Source organism: Physeter macrocephalus, chromosome 7 (genome assembly GCF_002837175.3).
Source record: "Physeter macrocephalus isolate SW-GA chromosome 7, ASM283717v5, whole genome shotgun sequence".
In the NCBI taxonomy this organism is placed as follows: Eukaryota; Metazoa; Chordata; class Mammalia; order Artiodactyla; family Physeteridae; genus Physeter; species Physeter macrocephalus.
Window position 1 is genome coordinate 156156197 of NC_041220.1, and position 13311 is coordinate 156169507.

Sequence of the window (13311 nt, forward strand, 5' to 3'; positions counted from 1 at the left end):
TGTTCAATAGATGGTGGCTTTTATAATAAGGACGTTCTCCTACAGAACCACAGTACCAAGATTGAATTCAGGAAATGGACCATCCAGTGTAGCGCTATTATAATCGAAGCTAAAGTCCAGATTTGAATTTTGCCAGTTGCTCCATTAATGTCTTTGACAGCCTTTTTCTTCCTCCTCACCGGGATCCAATGCAGGCTCACGAGAGGCGTTTAGTTTTTTGTGCCTCTTTAATCTGAAACCATCCTTCAGCTGTTCTTTGTCTCTCACATTTCGGGAGAATACAGACCAGCTGGTTTGTCAACTTTCTCTCAGTTGGGTTTGCCTCCTGTTTTTTCACGGGTAGAATCAGATCATTTTGGTAGGAGCGCCCCGTGAGGGATGTCGTGTCCTTCTCGGTTTTTCACAGAAGAGGCACGTGATGTCCAGTTGTGCCATCGCTGATGGTGAGGAGGACCGCTTGTTTCCAGGGTTGCCACCAGTTTTCTCTACTGTGAAGCTAGCGTTTTCCCTTTGTCATGAATAACCTGTGGGGAGATACTTTGAGACTCAGGTCTCCCGTATCTCATCAAACTTTGAACACGTAGTTTCAGCATTTATGGGTGATGCTTGTCTGAATCAATGCTATCTATGATGTCAGCAAAAAGGCGAATTTCTAACTCTGTCATTCCTTCTAACGTGAACATGAGTTTTTCGTGTTCCACCTTAGACGTCGAAACCAATGAATGCCATTTCGAAACTTATATGCCAACAATATGGAAAATAAAAGCAACTTATTTTTATGTAGGCCTGTGGGCTTGCTCTGCTTGACGAGACTCAACATTGTCGAGATGCCATGTTATGGGGAATCTTGTCAAAGGCCCTGTCAACATACGGCTGATGCATGTAAATCAGCTATACTCCAATGAGATATTTTAGAAAATTTTTGGGGGGGCTGCACCGCGCGGCTTGTGGAATCTCAGTTCCCCGACCAGGGATTGAACCCAGGCCTCTGCGGTGAAAGCACCGAATCCTAACCACTAGACCATCAGGGAACGCCTTAAAATAAAAATTAAAAAAAAAAAAAGACTAAAAGATACGGTTGGACTTCCCTGGCGGTCCAGTGGCTGGGACTCCGCGATTCCAATGCAGAGGACGTGGATTTGATCCCTGGTCGGGGAGCTAAGAGCCCACGTGCCGCAGGAGCGGCCAAAAATAAATAAATTAATTAATTTAGAAAAGTAAAATAATGTTAAAAAAAAAAAGATATGGCTGATGCAGGCCTGTGCTGTCATTTCATCTTTAAGAGTCATCTTAGGGCTTGTTTGCAATCAACACTCTCACGTGTCACAGCTGTGCTTTTTCAAAAGCACACAGAGGCATATGTGTAAATCGCATTCCCATCCAATTCAAACTAGATCTTTAACATTAATTTTGATCAACCGCAAATCTCATGTAGTTCCCATGACTGGCAGAGAAATTGCTCATCATTAGTGGCTCCAGCAAGGGCTTGTAGAAGGACGGGAGAGGCAGATGCCTTTCGGGTTCCTGATGGACAACGGACGTTGGCATGACAAAGGAAAACTGCCCGCCCCTGGAATCACTGGGCGCGGCCTTCAGCGCTGTCACTTCTGCTTCTGCACCGCGGGAAGAAGGTTTCTGCTCTTTGAGAACCAGGAAGTGGCTTCAGAATTTTGGCTTTCAGCAAGCCTTGAACAAGCATCACCTGTTGATTAGTCAAACACGCATTTCCAACACTAGTGTGAGAGGCATATTGGATGGATAGAGATTCAAGAATGTCTGGCCCTCTTCCTCTTTCTACCTGGAAAAAAGGTCTTCACCTGAATACTGCTGTTTGCTTATAACGGTGGCGCCCTACCTATCTGAGTCTTGAGGCCGGTGCTGATGCAGCTGCCTACCTGGACAGTGACTCACTCCCAGGTTCATTTTCAAGATGCCCTGGCCACATATTTGTCATGGAAACCAGGAAAAAGTCTCTGATTTCAGTGGGAAAGTATCCTCAAGAGAGGCAGAGTCTCCAGTATGTAATCATAAATAGTACAAATTTTCTCCCATTTTGGGGACATGGGGGATAGAAGTTGACCTTTTAAAAGTATTTTTATTTGTAGTTTTTACTTTTAAATTTTATTTTATTGAAGTATAGTTGATTTACAATGTGTTAATGTCTGCTGTACAGCAAAGTGAGTCAGTTATACATATGTATACATTCTGTTTCTTATTCTTTTCCATTATGGTTTATCACAGGATATTGAATACAGTTCTCTGTGCTATACAGTTCGTCCTTGTTGTTTATCCATTCTCTGTGTAATTGTTTGCATCTGCTAATCCCAAACTCCCAATCCATCCCTCCCCCACTGCTAGAAGTATTTTTAGTTATTAAAATTGTTTGAACACAGAACACATTTATCTGGTTCAAATATTAAAACAATATGAGAAGTATATTCCCCTTCAACGGGTTTCCCTTGCTCTCTTTACTAGTTTCTTGTTTAGGCTCCCATGTATACGTGAAAGCAAATATATATTTTTAACTCTCCTCTCTTTACATAACTGGTATTTAATATGGTATTCTTAAACTTTAAAAATTATTATAGAATGATACACATCTGTTTATTTAAAATAAATCACACAGTATAGAATAGAGTGAATGAAAAAGTTCTCCTAACCTCCAGCCCATGTTCCGGAGGTAGCTACTGTTACCAGTTTTTTGTGAGCCGTTCCAGATGTTAAAAATCTTTTAGAAACTTGAGAGCTGCTTGCTAAACACAGCCACTATTAAAAATTAAACGATATAAACGTACACAAAATAAATGATATTAAAAGTAAAGGTCATAGATACTCATAACTCATCACTACCTAATTATTTTACTACATTTTACTACAATCTATGCTCTCGAGGTTGATTATGTTACAGGTACCATCTTTATGGTGGAAATATTATAAAATGATGGCATATACAACATTGTAAATCAACTATACTTCAATTAAAAAAATAAAAACAATGGCTACTGGTCATCTCTTCTCAACTCTTCTTGAGGGCTTTACACCTCTATTGACATAGAATGTAGAAGATGATTCACTGAAATGAATCAAAAATATCAACTTAGGAAATGTAAAGATGCAACAAACCTGTCAACACAGTTATTTTTAAATTTAAAGAAAATCGGCATGAGAATAAATGACATTGCTTAGTTAGGAAAAATAAATGGCTACTTCTCATGGATGTCCAAATAGCCTTTCCCTTTTTTAAAATGTAAATGGCCAAGTAGACAAGATCTGTCCTCCCTCATCCTGGAAAATTTCATGTCTCGTCCACGTGTCGCTATTTGGGTGGTCATTCCAGTGTCTCCCCTGGTCCTAAATTCTCCTGCTTCTCTTCACTCATTTTTTCCTCTGGCTATGCTTCTTCTTCTCTCCCTTAAATATTGGTTTGTGCAAGGAGCCAACCTTGACCTTACACTCTTCCTCATCTGCACTCTTCCTTGTCTATGCTCTTCCTTTCCCCATGGCTTTACCTAGTAAGTGTCCTTAACCTGATGACTCTAGGATTCCTTTGGATTCCATCTGACTCTCTCTCGGGCTCCATCTGGCTAGACATCTCCACATGATCATTGCTTAAAGTCATCCTGTCTACAAAACTTGTCCTCCCCACTTGGTCAATGGCATCATTATCATTCAAGTAACTTGACAAGTCATCTGTATCTTGTGACTCACCAGTCACATCCATCACTCACCAGCACTGGGAATCTAATCCAAACATTGCTCTACAGCCTCCAGCCATGTCCTTGGGTTCAGATTTTCCCTTCCATCAAACTCTTTCTTCCCTACATGCCCCAGCCTCATCCCAGTTATCTTCCAAGGCCCAAGTCCTTTCACATCCTCCAAGAAGTCTCCCTAGATCCTCGCTCAGATTGATTCTGTCTTCCTGCAATCCCCACTGCATTCTGCTGGTACTTTCTATGAAGACTTAGAGTCTACACCTCTCTGGAGTAGGGTAATTACCTAAATCTCGATTTCCCTCCCCCAGATTGGAGGCTCCTGGGCTGGAGAGGGACAGAAGAGATCCTAGCATGGAGCTCTGTGGAGTACGTGCTTGAGAAATGTGAGTTGAATTGCTTTCTATTGAATTTATGCACGACATACAGGAATCTTGCCAGTGAAAGGTGTAGGAAAGAGCTAGTTTTCCGCACCCCAGGGGTCACAAATTCATGTGTTTACAGGTGCCCAGCACAGGTCACATAAATAACTGGAGAGGTCAAGCTCTGTCGAGAGAGGAAGCAGCCCCTTCTTAGCTCCAGCCAGTTACCATAAGGAAACACGGATCCAGTGTTGCCAAGTCTTCCAATTATTCAAGAGAAGGCAGACAGAGGGATTTTAAAATGTGCAATCTCCCAAGTTATAATTATTGGTAACTAGAGACATTTTAACCTTTTATAGTAAAATTGAAAAAAGGAAACAGCAAAAACCCGCAAACATATAGTTTAATGCGTTATTATGAGGCAAACGTCCAACTCTTCTAATGGAAACTCAGGTCAAGAAATAGAAGTTGGCCACCTACCCCAGGAGCCTACCTGGGCTCCATTCCAGTCTCAACACCCCCAAACGAACCCCTTCTCTACATTTATACTAATAATTTGCTTTCATGTTCTTATGGTTTTATCATTTGGGTGTGCACCCCTAGGTGCTGTACTCTAACTTAACGCAAATTGAGTCTGAGTCATTTTTTAAAACTTGTGTCTTTTCCTCTGCAGGTCCCCCCTCCGGCGCTTCCCTTTCCTTGCGATTTTTTTTTTGTTGAAGTGCCTGGGGTATTTGACTTGTAAAGTTTCTCACAGTCTGCATTTGTTTACTGAATGGTGCAGCTCATCATGTGGTCTGCACTTCCTGTACTTTGGCATCTAGATCCACAACTTGTTCATTAATTAAAACATTGCTTTCAATTGCGAATATCATCCACTGGCAGCAGCTTATCTCTGCATCCTCTACATTGCTCTATCTCCTTGTTTGTTTCTCTCGCTACTTACTTTGCCCTGACTGTGGATAGTCAATCAACTTCTTTGCCACTTTCCACGTTGGGAGGATGGAGATGTATTCTGATCTAATAGAATCAAAGTCTTCATAATTATCACATTGCTGACCATAAACGTTGGGTGTTGTGGCTCCTTGGATCCTATAACGTGGGCCACGTAGGGATGCTTTAAAGGGACAAAACCAGGCATCCTCCCAGAGGCTGATTTGTTTCCTTTTCAGCCAGATGGTTCACCAGGTGGGATGCAGCCAAGTCACTAGTCTTTCCCTCACCAGATGACAGGATTTCCTCTGACCACGGCACCTACTAGTTTAAAAGAGAAGTCTAGAACCACTTCCTACACGGGGGAGGGGGGTGGAGGCTGGGGGTGTGTGTGTAACTCTGCAGGTGCCAGAAGTCAGAAGAGTTCTAAAGGCAAGTGACCCATGTCTTCCACGGGGGTACAGAGGGGTAAAAGAAAACAGGATTTGCAGAGAGATTCCCCAGGATAGTAAAGCTCTGGTGAAAAATCTATTAAGAAATCTGTAGGGCTTCCCTGGTGGCGCAGTGGTTGAGAATCTGCCTGCCGATGCAGGGGACACGGGTTCGAGCCCCGGTACGGGAAGATCCCACATACCGCGGAGCGGCTGGGCCCGTGAGCCATGGCCACCGAGCCTGCGCGTCCGGAGCCTGTGCTCCGCAACGGGAGAGGCCACAGCAGTGAGAGGCCCGCGTACCGCAAAAAAAAAAAAAAATCTGTAAAATCCCCTGGAAAGATACATAAGAAAGGGAGAACAGCAAAAAACAACAAAATGAGAAAGAGGAAAACAAAGGAATCTAGACAAGAGAACCAAGACGTTGACCTGTCATATATCAGAAAACATTTTCCCAGTCAATGAAAGGGCTTGGTGAACAAAGCTAAAATTGTGCATCCATGGTAATACGTGTAGTTGATTATAATTATTTAAACCACTTAATCATTTCAGGTAGAGTTTATCCATAGTGTTAGACTGACGCCCAAGTAAAACTGTTTTTGTTACAAGTCAGAGATGCATACGTTTGCATCCAATGCATAAGGCATAATGGCTATTGATTAGTGGACTAATAACCAGGCAAAAACCTGTCTCTAGGTAAGTTGACCTGAACAGCTAGTGACCTGGGAGGAATTCCCTCCAGCTGAGTGGGCAGATGTGGCAGGGAATAACTCATTACACCAGTGGATGGGCACTTCAGCTGGCCTGACCCTTTTTCTTCTCCTTTCCACCCTCTTCACTCCTTTTTCCCCTACTCTTTTGTTTCTTATTCTACCTCAAGTTCACTGTTAATTAGACAGTGAAATGTCTCATTTCTCCTAGATGGCGAGGTGAAATTTTCCTAAAAACAGAGTATTCAGTGTCTGGCAATAATTGACTTTCATTATAATGGCTCTCTAATGAACTGCTGAGTTTCAAAAGAAGTTTTCTCTGAATGAAAATTTGCCTGGTCACCATGCTTTGGGCATGAAGAGATAACATCGTAGGGGAGAAGAGACACATCTTCCTTACAGAATAATTCCAAGTGATGTATCTAGATACTGTCCATCCAAGAGGGCAAGATCAATCCCTCCCCAGCTCCCGCCCACACTGGGCTAGATTTAGTGACTCCTTCCAAAGAATAGAGTATGGACAGGGAAGGGGAAAAGCAGCAATATTATAGTGGAGAAGCCTGGCAGACAGCACCTTAACCAAGTGATGAAGGGTGACATCGCCAGTGATGTCATGTAGATATCAGGTACCTTCTGACATGTTATGCAGAGAAGGGAACTTTGGCACTTTCCCAAAATGCATAACATAACCCCAGTCTAATGAGAAAAACATCATGCAAACCCAAATGAAGGGACATTGTATAAAATTCCTGGCTGACACTACTGGAAGTTGTCAAGTTCATGAAAAAATATGGAAAGATGCAGAAACTGTCAGCCCAGAGGAGACTAAGAAGACGTGATGATTAAACGCAATGTGGAATCCTGGATTGAATTCTCAAACAGAAAGAGGACATTGAATGGAAAAATTCTCACAGGTGAAATTGGAATGAAGTCTTGCGTTTAGTTAACAGTAACGTAGCCTTGTTAGTTTCTTAGATGTGATAAACAATATAAAGTTTATTGAAAGAAAGTGAACAAAAACGACAAAAGATAACATCTTTTAATTGGGTACCAAGTATTCGACCTAGTTTTTTAAAAAATTTGTTTACTATTTTTGGCTGTGTTGGGTCTTCGTTGCTGCCCGCGGGCTTTCTCTAGTTGTGGCGAGCGGGGGCTACTCTTCGTTGCGGTGCGCGGGCTTCTCTCATCGCGGTGGCTTCTCTCGTTGCCGAGCATGGGCTCTAGAGTGCGGGGCTTCGGGTAAATGCGGCCCGTGGGCTCAGTAGTTGTGGCTCGCGGGCTCTAGAGCGCAGGCTCAGTAGTTGTGGCGCGCGGGCTTAGTTTCTCCGCGGCATGTGGGATCTTCCTGGGCTCAAACCCTTGTCCCCTGCCTTGGCAGGCAGATTCTTAACCACTATGCCACCAGGGAAGCCCTAGATTTGCTTTTAATAGTTCAGTACTCCTCATATCTTGTTAGTACACAGACCATCTGTTAACCTAATGAAGTGTTCTGTTTGTAACAGCTTAGGCCAGGCTGCTTGGTATATAAAGCAGCTAAAATCAAGGCTCTTGATTTGACATGGCAGCTTAATTCTGTGTATTTCTGTAGATGTGGTCTCAGTCCTAGCTTTGTCTAGAGGGATCTTGGGCAAATGTACGCTGTTTGAATCAGGATGGGTAAATATTCAGTGTGGTTACCTCCATCCCCAGAAAATAACTGAAAACACGTGGTCTCTTGAAGGTGAGCCAGCAGTGCTATCTTTCCATATGAAGACCTGCTTGACTATAATTAAAACTTTCATTTGACTATTAAAATTAAAGAACAGCTATAAATTAAAGTAACAATATTACAACCTCTGGGGGGTAAGTCTAAAACTCCTCTTTAATTAGAGAGCTACAAAACCTAAGGAACACTAATTCTTTTCGGCATCAAGGTCTCATCTTACAAAGAAGCTGGTATTTTGTAAATCACAGCTCTTCCAGGGCTGAGGACAAATTTTGGTTCTTGCTTGGGATTACTGCCTGAAAGATTTTGCCCTTTAAGAACTAGGCTATAAGTTAGAGAATACTAATTTCGTATCCTGATTGGCCTTATGAGAATCTGGGTGGTCTTGGTCATGTCATGACTTTTCTAGATTAGAGTTTCCATAGTTCTATAGTTAGATGTTAGGTTATTAATTTTATTTGATTGTTATAGTTCAAAAAGTTTGAAATTTTTGTTGCAATAATGAAAATAATAGCCCTTCTCCTTAAAAACCAGAAGGCATTAGTAATAGGTGGTGGATTCGGTTATTAATTGTATATTCTTCTTTGTACTTTTCTATATTTTTCATATGTGTGTATCTATAGTCATATAAACAGAAAACTGTATTTGAAAACACTGTAAGGACATATACTAGTAGATTTTTCATTAAGACTTACTGAGTTTAACTAAGATATGGTGCTCAGGTGGGCCTTAATCCTTCACTTTAATGACAGTTTTGCCAGGACAGTCTGAAAGTTGAACTGGCTTTCAGTTCATCCCCTGACTGCCTTTTTCCATTTGCCAGTCTTAATATTTGTGCTTTCTCTTTATAGATCTTATTCCTCAGTTTTTATCTTTTTTTTCCATTGGATTAAAACAAACAATGAGCTTTAAAAAGAACACTTCTCATGGTAGATATCTCCAGAGAGCTTATATTTACTCTAAACTGAGTTTTGCCAGACCGTCCAAGTGGATACTCCTGATTTTTCATTATCCATCAACATATTACACTGTAGAGGATACAGTGGCATAAAATTGGTGTAGTCCAGCAGAACTCTGATATGCAAACAGGACAACAGAAAATCATGAGAATAGTTTTCTATCTAGTTCTAGAAAAATGATTCATATTTTTCCTCCCTTCCTTCATGCCTTCTTTCTTTCCTTTCTTCTTCCTTTTGAGGTTTGTAAAAAGGCAAAATTTTATATACATAGTAATTCGGTGCCTAACAGTTTGAACTCTGGAAAATGGGATTTCCACTCTCCATGTTTCCCATTGGCTAAAGAGATGCTTTTTCTAAGAATATGCAAACTCTCTAGTCCAGTCTTTTACATCTTTAAAGTTATACTTGTTTGTTTTATAACATAATGCCAGCATGGCACTACAGTCAGCTGTGTCTGAGACTAAAAGTGTATATCTCAATGTGATGAATGAGGACATAGGAAAACTTGGACATTTGAATTTTGCCCATGATTATCTGAAGGTGGCAGAGATCTGGATTTGGTTGAGTCACTTCCGGTTTGATTATCTCGGCTGATTGCCACCAATCACATTTAAGGATTCTGCCATCACTTGGTTCATTTTTTTTTTTTTTTTTTGTGGTATGCGGGCCTCTCACCGCTGCGGCCTCTCCCGTTGCGGAGCGCAGGCTCCGGAGCGCGCGCAGGCTCCGGAGCGCGCGCAGGCTCCGGAGCGCGCGCAGGCTCCGGAGCGCGCGCAGGCTCCGGAGCGCAGGCTCAGCGGCCATGGCCCACGGGCCCAGCAGCCCCGCGGCACGTGGGATCCTCCCAGACCGGGGCGCGAACCCGGCTCCCCTGCATCGGCAGGCGGACGCGCAACCCCTGCGCCACCAGGGAAGCCCACTTGGTTCATTTTTCATACATGCTGATGTGTGTATGTCAAATAGTGCAAAGGACTCCATGGTAATTTTAACCTACTACCTGGGTCTTTAGTTGTAAGAACCCCAAGGTACATCCCGGTTGACTGAGTTTCTTGAATGAATGAAAGGCACAACAAGTTCCCTTAGCAAAATAAAATCAGCCTCCTCTTTGAAGATCTGGCCTGATTTGTAAACCTGACCACTATAAGGACATCTTCGCTAATTTAATACCTATCTATGTACTGCTGCTTTTTCATCCGTAAAATTTTCATTCCAAAAAGAGAAAAATCTTCTATAATGATTAATTCATTAACTCTGATACTATCTCTCTCTACGTACCAGAGTCAGCAAACTCTGGCCTGAGGGCCAGATGTGGCCAGCTACCAGTGTTTCTACAGCCTGAATGCTAAGGCTGGCGTTTGTATTTGTAAAGGACTGGAAAACAAATCAAAAGAAGAATACTATTTCTTGGCATGTGAAAATTATATGAAATTCACATTTCAGTGTTCATAAATCAAGTTTGATTGGCACCCTCATGCATTTGCAGCTTGCTTCTGGCTTTCATGTTCAATGGCAGAGACTATATGGCCTGCCAAACAGAAAATATTTACCGTGTGGCCCATTTCAGAAAAAGTTTGCTGCTTCCTGTTCCAGACAAAGCTATTTTTGGAAAGAGAACTGAGGCCCAGCATGAAGTGGGTAGACGTAGCAAAATCACTGCAGTGAACTGGGCTGGGATGTAAACCAAACTTCTCATGTGATGTAATTTCTAGCGAAGCATCTTGCATAAGTGGGGGAAATTAAAATCTGGAGGTGAAAGTAGAAAACAAAAATCAAAAATCTAAATTTTGCATAGTGGGAATGTTTGAAGAATAGAGCCCAAGGATCGAGGGCATATTTTATCTATTGCCAAAATGCGCTTTTTCTGGAATAGCGTGCTTCCCTTCCCGAAAGCAGAGGCATGCAGCCCTAGGCCATCACAAACCCTTGCTGATTGACTGCTGGATGAGGGTCACGTAGCTCTGACTTCGGTCGGTGTAGGCAGTGATCAGGGTGACCTCTGAATGTTTAGGGTCTCAAAGCACACATACTTTGAGGCGGGAGCCCATGAAAAGGCTGAGTCTGTGTCCTTCCATGAATGGCCCCCTAGAAGTGCTAGAGTCAGGTTCTCAAAAGCCTGCCTCTTCCTTTTATTTTGGACAGGTTTTAGTCCATTTGTGAGGGGATAATGAAGATTAGAATTTCAGTACTTGTTATAACCTTGTCAGCGGGGGAGGACGGATGTGGCTAAGAACAATGGTTATACTTTGTAATTTCTGGTTTGTGTGTGTATGTGGCTATCTAATGTTTTATTTGGGGGTAATCTCATGTATATAATTTATAAATACATAATACATTCTTTACATATTTGTGAGCTCAAACTTTAAAAAAATTTTTTATTGAAATACAATTGATTTACAATGTTGTGTTTCAGGTGTACAGCAAAGTGATTCAGTTATGCATATATGTGTGTATATATATATTCTTTTTAGATTCTTTTCCCTTATAGGTTATCAAACTTTTTTTGGGGGGGGGGCCTTGCTGCGTGGCATGGGGGACCTTAGCTCCCCGACCAGCGATTGAACCTGTGCCCCCTGCAGTGGAAGTGTGGAGTCCAAACCACTGGACCGCCAGGGAAGCCCCAGACTTTTTATTGATAGTTTTATTTGTGTCATCAGATAGTTCACATACTTGTTTCTTGCTTAATTTTCGACTGTTGTATAACAAATTTAATGGCTTAAAGCAACACATTTATCATCTCACAGTTTTTAGCCATTAGGAGTCTGGGAATGCTTTAGCTAGATCTTTGGCTCAGGATGTCACAAAGGTGCAATCAAGGTGTCGGCTGGGGCTGTGGTCTCATCTGGAAGCTCGTGTCCCCTTCCAAGTTCAAGTAGTTTGGGGGCAGAATTCTTTTCCTTGAAGCTATAAAACGCATGGTGGCTTGCTTCTTCAAGGTCATCAGGAAAGAGTCTCTGACTCAGAGAAGGCCCAAGCCCTCTTTTAGAGGATGCCCAACTGATTAAGTCAGGCCCCCCCAGGATAATCACTCTTGATTGCTTAGAGTTCACTGATTTGGGGCCTCAGTTACATTTGCAAAGTCCCTTCCACCTTGCCATATGATGTCACACAATCAAGGGAGTGACATCCATTGCCTTTGTCATATAACATAACCTAATCATGGCATAACACCAGGGGGCTGAGATCATAGATACCATGTTAGAATTTGGGCTCTCACACCAGGCAAGGGAAGCATGACTCTGAATCAGAGGGAGCCAACTCTGAACCTTACCTCTTCCACTAACTAGCTGTGTGAATGTACAAGTAATCTAACTTCTCCATGCCTCAGTGCTCTCAACTGTAAATTGGAGATCATTCGAGCATCATTTTAGCGTTCCAGCACCTACCACTTCAGGCTGGTGCCAGAATTCAATAAAATAATACTTACAAAGGGTCTGGCACTGTGACTGGCAAATAGCAAGTGGTGAATAGGTGTCAGATATTTTCATTAGATAGTCATTTTTATACATACAGACGTTTTATTCATCCAACGGAAAAATGATATTGGACATTGCCAGAATGTGCATCACAGGATCTTCAAGCAAGCAAGACAAGAGAAAGGAATTAGGAATGCAAATTAATCCTGGGTTTAGAATAGAAAGGGCTTACTGAGAGCAAGCTAGTTCAGTAAATGGTGCTTGAACACAAAGTGAGATAAGTCTGTGAAAGCGTCTGCACCGAATAAATATTGGTTGAATTTAAATCTGGACAGAAGTACACGCTTAATAATTGTCTGTGGATTAATTGATGTGATTATCTTCTTTTTGAAGTCAAATCACTGCTGAACCAAATTATCTTTTTCTCTTTATTGTTACCCACAGAACTATTTGAACCTGACAAACATTTAATCTGTCCACGTGGCCCCTGCCTTCTTCCCCGATCTAAGGTAAGGTCTGTTAATATGAAACCAATAGAGAAAATCAGAGTGAAAGAACATTTGCCAAAGATCTTGATAAAGTATTGTGTAGCAAATGGAGAAATACAAATATCCAACCCAGGACCTGTAGTTTCTGTACTGAGTGATAATTCTCACCTACCTCCTAGTCACAAGCTAAAGGCCTGTGTTAAGCCCTTCCTCTCTGAAGGGAAGGAGAGAGAAAACAAAAACAACCCCCCCCCCCGAACAAGATGACCCCCCCAGAAAAACACCACTCTAAATTTGTTCGTGTCCTTGGAAGTAAAGACAAAGAGATTCCCTTGATTACAGACTTGCTGATCTGTGGAAAATCCACAACCCCACGTTACGTCGTGCTTACAACAGTGGGCAGACAGAAATTACACAGTGTGGGCTTTTGTCTTCTCCTTCTATTGGCTCCTTATTCTCCAGAATGGCTTCTGGTCTGGTAACAGGGAGAGGGCCTGCTGGCTGAGGAACGCTCTGCAGAGTGGCTGGTATGGCTGTGGGTGGTGCCTAGGGAGCCTGGGAAAGGAAGATTTCTGGGAGCCGGGGCTGTGCTGTAGGTCC

General features: G+C 42.3%; 1 long non-coding RNA gene across 1 annotated transcript in view; it reads left to right on the forward strand.

Annotated features, from left to right (window-relative positions):
* The window catches only part of LOC112062071 (uncharacterized), a 70358-nt gene that overhangs the window by 718 nt on the left and 56329 nt on the right, over positions 1 to 13311 (forward strand). The window contains exons 2-3 of the long non-coding RNA XR_002890526.3: positions 4022 to 4096; positions 12668 to 12732. This is a non-coding gene — a long non-coding RNA (uncharacterized lncRNA). The remainder of the gene's footprint in view (positions 1 to 4021; positions 4097 to 12667; positions 12733 to 13311) is intronic.